Here is a 6,064-nt window from a genome sequence, read left to right on the forward strand (position 1 = left end):
AGAAGAAGAAGAAGAAGAAGAAGAAGAAGAAGCGATCTTTCGATCGTTTTATGGAGACGACCTCTTTTCCTTCCTTTTCTTCTCTCTTTCTTTCGTTCTTCCCTTCCTCACCCCTCTTATCCGTTCATCCCCTTCATTCCTCGCCCTTCTCCAGTTTCCAGTTTCCCCTATTCCCACCTACCTCCCCTTTTTTTCTTCTCTTTTTAAACTTAAGCAAAAGAGTCGACATTCCAATCGATGACTCCCTTTCAAATTCCCACGAAAAAAGGATACTAGATGAGAAGGACAGACGGATGGGAGATAGAGAGATCGTTTCGCTTTTAATAACGATGTTGGGCGAGGAGTTTGGCTCTCGTTAAAAGTCGCGTCTTAAGAGTCGAGTCCTAAGCATCCGTGCGAATCGATTTCGATTTATAGAATCTAACGTGTATCGCCCAGGTCCGACCTAACGATTCGGGTCTCTCTCTCTCTCTCTCTCTCTCTCGATCTCTCGAAAACTTTAAATCAGACGTACACCGACGGACGTTCATCTTCTTTTCTTTATATATTTCTTTCTTTCTTTCTTTCTTTATCTCTTTCTTTCTTTCTTTCTCATTTTTTTTATTTTTTTAATTTTGTTTTCCGAATCACCACGAGTTGTCTCTCTCTCTCTCTCTTTCTCTCTTTCTCTCTCTCTCTCTGTCTCTTTATCTTTCTCTTACTCTTTCGGTTCGTAGGAATCAGACTCTGTTCTGTGAGCTTGTGAACCGATTGATACGTATGTACTTACCTAGGTATGTATATGTACTTACGTAGGACACGAAAGAAACACAGAAACGATTCGATCGCTTACGTCGAAAGCTCGACAATCCAGACTCGCAAACCAATAGTCCTATAGTAGTAGTAATAGTAGTAGAATAGTAATAGTAGTAGTAGTAGTAGTAGTAGTAATAGAAGTAGTAGTAGTACTAGTACTAGTAGTAGTAGGATCTAATAGGCCAAGCTGGCCGCCTGGAAAACGTTGACCACTGCCTCTAGCCGATCAAACGGTTAATCGAGGCCATTCCGTGGCTCAGTGGTTCTCATACCATAACCTTATCGAATTTCAGTAATATACAATACGCCCCTATCTCTCCTCTCCGTCGATTTTTCATCTTATTCAATTTCCATCAATGTTATTGCCGATTGCGTTGAAATTAATAACAATGACAACAAAATTATATATGTACACATGTAAAAAAAGAAAAATGCGAAAACGAAAAAGTACATAGGAAGACGGAAAAGAGAGACGTATATAGATATATACCGAAAAAAATAAGAAGGAAGAAGATCCCTCCAAAAAAAAGAAAAAAAAAACAAAAAGAAAAAGGAAAAGAAAAATAACGAGAAGAACTGGAACAGTAGTTTCGTCCCTTTCTCTCTCTCTCTCTCCCACTCTCTTTTCTTTCTTTTTCTTTCTTCCTCCATCTCCTCCTCCTCCTCCTCCTCCTCCTCCTCCTCCTCCTCCTCTTTTTCTTCCTCTTCCAGTTTTTTTTTTCTTTGCAGGTATCAAGCGAATCAATCTTTTACGTGGGTCCAGCGGTTGAGAGGTCCTCTCCCCCTTGTTGGGGATACGAAAATGCATTCCTGCTATAGAATGGAAGGAAAGACGGCGCATCTCGGATAGGCGAGAGAACGAGAAGGAAGAAAATACGATAGAGTAGGAAAAGCCATGGCGTGCATACACAGAGGCACGCATACACACGTATACACACGCATACATTTATACATTGGTTGAGAAGGAGAGAGAAAGAGAGAGAGAGAGAGAGAGAGAGAGAGAGGGGTAAGTATCAATAATTGAGCACCATAGGAGGGGGTTGGCCTCCGCTCGGCCATTTAGCGGTCGAACGAAGGGGGATGGGTCGCGGATATACTACTACCCGTGCTAGTACGGAGATATCGGTGGATGTATCGCACGGCGAGGCCTGCTATCGACATGTCGACGATGCCAGGCCGGTGCGTTGCTGCTGTTGCTGCTGTTGCTGTTACTGCTGCTGCTACTGCTGCTGCTACTGCTGCTACTGCTCCTAGTGTTCTCTCTCTCTCTCTCTCTCTCTCTCTCTCTCTGTCCGTCTGTATATATTCGAGGATATAGGAAACTATCCTAGCTGCGATCATGATACGCGAAAATATCATCTGTCATTATAGAATGCGTGCCAGGACCTCTCCAGAACCAACCTTCTTTACCTCTTTTCTTTTCTCTTCTTTTCTTTCTTTTTCTTTTTCTTTTTCTTTCGTTTCGTTTCGTTTCGTTTCTCTCTTTCTCTCTTTTCCTATCTCTTTCATTATCACATTTGCAGATATTCCTTTAGATAGAATCACTAGGACCAAGAGACGATCATCGAAACGATCAACGCGTCGTATTTGCTGCTCGTTGGATTCTAGTGATTATGGAATCGACGATCGATTTGCGTTCTCTCTCTCTCTCTCTCTCTTTCTATCACTATCTCTATCCGTCGGTTCGTTCATCCATCCGTCCGTCCGTTCGTCCGTCCGTTCGTCCATCCGTCTATCCATCCGTCTGTCTTTCTTTCTCGCAATACCGATGGCCTCGTTCAGCCGCGAATTCGTATAATCGTGATGGATTTGACGAGCTTTATCCCTTTCGACTCTCTATCTACCAATCTGGCACTCGACGCGTAAATCAAAGTGGAACCTTCTATCTCTCTTTCTCTCTCTTTCTCTCTCTCTCTCTCTCTCTCTTTCCCTCATTCATTTTCATATGTATTAGAAACAATGATTAAATCGTAAATTATCATAAATCATAATACGGTAATATTACCAGACGTAAAACTAACAAATTTCTTCGTCCATAGTGTCGATAAGAATTTATTCGTTAACTAAGAACCTTTGTTCCATCGCGGGAAAATTCAAAAAGCCCAGAGGCGTATTATCGAAAACATCGCGAAAATGTGGGAAACAACGCGAGAATGCGAACGCGATTATTAAGCGCATACCGTGCATTTTTAACGATTCGCCTATCCTCTTCCACCTCTCTCCCTCCCTCCCTCTCTCTCTCTCTCTCTCTCTCTTTTCTTTCTTTTTATTTTTTCCTCTTTTTTCCCCTTTTCTTTCGCGCATACCGCGACCGTAATCCGAATTCCGAAACAATGCGGCTTTTCTCCGCAGCGATTGTCCCTATAGCCGAATTCACTTTCCAATTAGAAGGTTTACAATGCACATTCGACTCGAATCGTTCCAACGATGGTATATTGGCCTACAATCGAGGTCGACGTCGTCGAGATAATATCGACCAGAGAGACAGAGAGACAGAGAGACAGAGAGAGAGAGAGAGAGAGAGAGAGAGAGAGAGAGAGAGAGAGACTAACGATAGCTTTGATAAGTTCATTAAACATATCCGACAATGAGTCCTCGTCGCGGTACAATTCAATCGAATCCGTCGGACCGACGGAAGATCGTTCGAAATCCCCTCGCACATCTCAAACTTGCATTTCATATTTCCCCGATCGAATATATGTATAATCGAATTTTCTTATATTAACCTAGGTATAAATAATTTATCGCATGAAAAATTTATTTCATCAATAATAATACTACACAGGTACATATATAAATGCTATATGTATATGTATCTATAGATGGGAAATAAAATGAAAAATAATAACCGAGTAGAATCTATCTATCTATCTATCGAATTAGCTATTCTTTCACGCTATAGACACGATATTTAAAATTTCAATAGGGATTCGAGCGGGCCTCGTAGTCCGAGTCGTATAATACGAAATTCTCTTTAGCCACCGGACGCGCTTCATCGTATCGCGAGTCGTCTCCTCTAATATTAAACACCTTCGGCGTGGTAAAAAAAAAAATGGCGTTGGTAGATCGATAATTTCTTTGTCGCATTATATGAAAAAAAAAAAAGAAAAAGAAAAAGGAAAATATGAAAAAAAAAAATATATATATATATATATATGTGATCGACGGGGTAAGAGAGAAGAAAAGTTGGAAAGTAAAAAAAAAAAAAAGTGCGTCGGCTCGTTTTCGCGTTTTAACCTCCATTAGTGGCCTTAGCCTCGTATAGTCCGATAGAGATAGAACGAGACAGACAGACAGAGAAAGAGAGAGCGAGAGAGAGAGAGAGAGAGAGAGAAAGGAGTGGAAGAGCTCTTGGCATAGCAACAACTTAATGTTATGTAAAGATAGCAGGAGGGGTTGGTCCTTCGGAGGACTTCCCTCTCGAAAGCCGGTGTATATTAATGCGCGAGAGTGAGTGGGGAGGAGTAAGGGAAATAGAGATTCCGCGAGATGTTGCGAGCCGCGAGATGATGCGGCTCGCAAACGCGACCGAGAGGGAGGGAGAGAGAAAGAAGGGGAAAGAGAATGAGAGAAAGAGAAAGAGAGAGAGAGAGAGAGAGAGAGAGAGAGAGAAAGAAGGAGAGAGGAGTCTGCAGATGCTCACCGTGGAATATCTAAATAAATCCGCGTGTCGACCACCCTTAAAATCTCGTCGAATAAGTAATAACGTTCGGCGTGAGTGAACCAACTTCTTCTTCTCCCTTTCTCTTTCTCTCTTTCTCTTTCTCTCTCTTTTTACTTTCACCCTCTACAAGCTAGCCACCCCTTTTAGCTTGCATAAGCGAGCGCATCCGATTTTGGGACTTTAATTGGCTCGAGGGAATTCCATCGTGTGGAAACTTTGGTAAGAGAAAACTTTTGAGATATTTCGTAATCCTCGAAAGAAATAGAGAAAGGGATGGACGAACATATATATATATATATATATATATATATATATACATAAATATATATATATACATATGTATATATATATAAACATGTACATATGTATGTATATATATTTTCTTGATTTTTTATTTTTTTTATTTTTTTTGTTTCTTATGAATCGACAAGTTAACGTCCCACGCTCGTGTAGTACATACCTGCCAAAGAGATTTAAGATCGGCTTAATCAAGTTTTTTTTAACATCGTAAATTATCGCTTAGACCGTCGGTGGTAGTTATACGAAGAAGTAGGAGGTGGAGATGAAGGAGGAAGAGAAGGAGGTTGGAAAGGATTACGATGGGGGTCGGGGTGATTAAAGATTCGTAAGATTTCATTGAAGCGCATCCCAAAGGAGGGTTGCGTTCCGCACGCGCTCGTACGGAAAAAGCCGAAGCCGAAGACGTTTCTGTTTTTTTTCTTTTTTTTTTTTTAAAGGAAAGAGGACCTGGAAGAGGAAAGCGGCTATCAATTTCCGACCGGGTTTTAAAAGAACTTGGGAAGTTAACTTGGGATATACACACCTACACGGCCTTTAATAAACTTGGGGAGAAGTTCACAGGTGTCGTAATCGCGGCTAGAAAAAGTTTTTCAATTCTTTTTAGAATTACCCGTATCTCTTTTTATCGTATGCCTCTTCGATATCGTTTGTTCCTATGCGTTTTATTTTTGTTTCTCTCTCTCTCTCTCTCTCTCTCTCTTTTTTTTCCTTTCTTTCTTTCTATTTTTTTTTTTTTTTTTAATTCTTTTTCCTATTTTTCTTTCCTTCTTTCTTTCTTTCTTGTACTAATCGTTTCGTTCATATTTCTTTCGCAATTGGATCGATCTCATTGAGAGTAATTTGGGTGTAGATTAGCAGAGCGAAGGTAGGGCTCGTGTAAATGCACGAGGACATCCGGTTGATCGTAACGACAGGACAATTTACGAAGTTTCGGCTGGCTGTCTGTCGCGCTCCGATGGGGAGAACACGTCGACCGAGATAACGCTCATACGCGATCGATGCGTTCGTTCGCTCGGGATGAAATTATTTAGACGTTTCGCGATCGACGGATTTATTAGATCGCAACCCGTCCTATCTAATTGACAATGATAACGACTGCTTCTTTTTTCTTTCCTTTTCTTTTCTTTCTTTTTATTTTTTTATTATTATTATTATTATTATTGTTGTTGTTGTTGTTGTTGTTGTTGTTGTTATTATTATTATTATTATCATTATCATTATCATTATATTATTATTATCGTTATTGTTATTATTATCATTATCATTATCATTATTATTATTATTATTATATTATTACTACTACTA

The sequence above is a fragment of the Vespula pensylvanica genome, chromosome 2 (assembly GCF_014466175.1).
Source record: "Vespula pensylvanica isolate Volc-1 chromosome 2, ASM1446617v1, whole genome shotgun sequence".
Taxonomy (NCBI): domain Eukaryota; kingdom Metazoa; phylum Arthropoda; class Insecta; order Hymenoptera; family Vespidae; genus Vespula; species Vespula pensylvanica.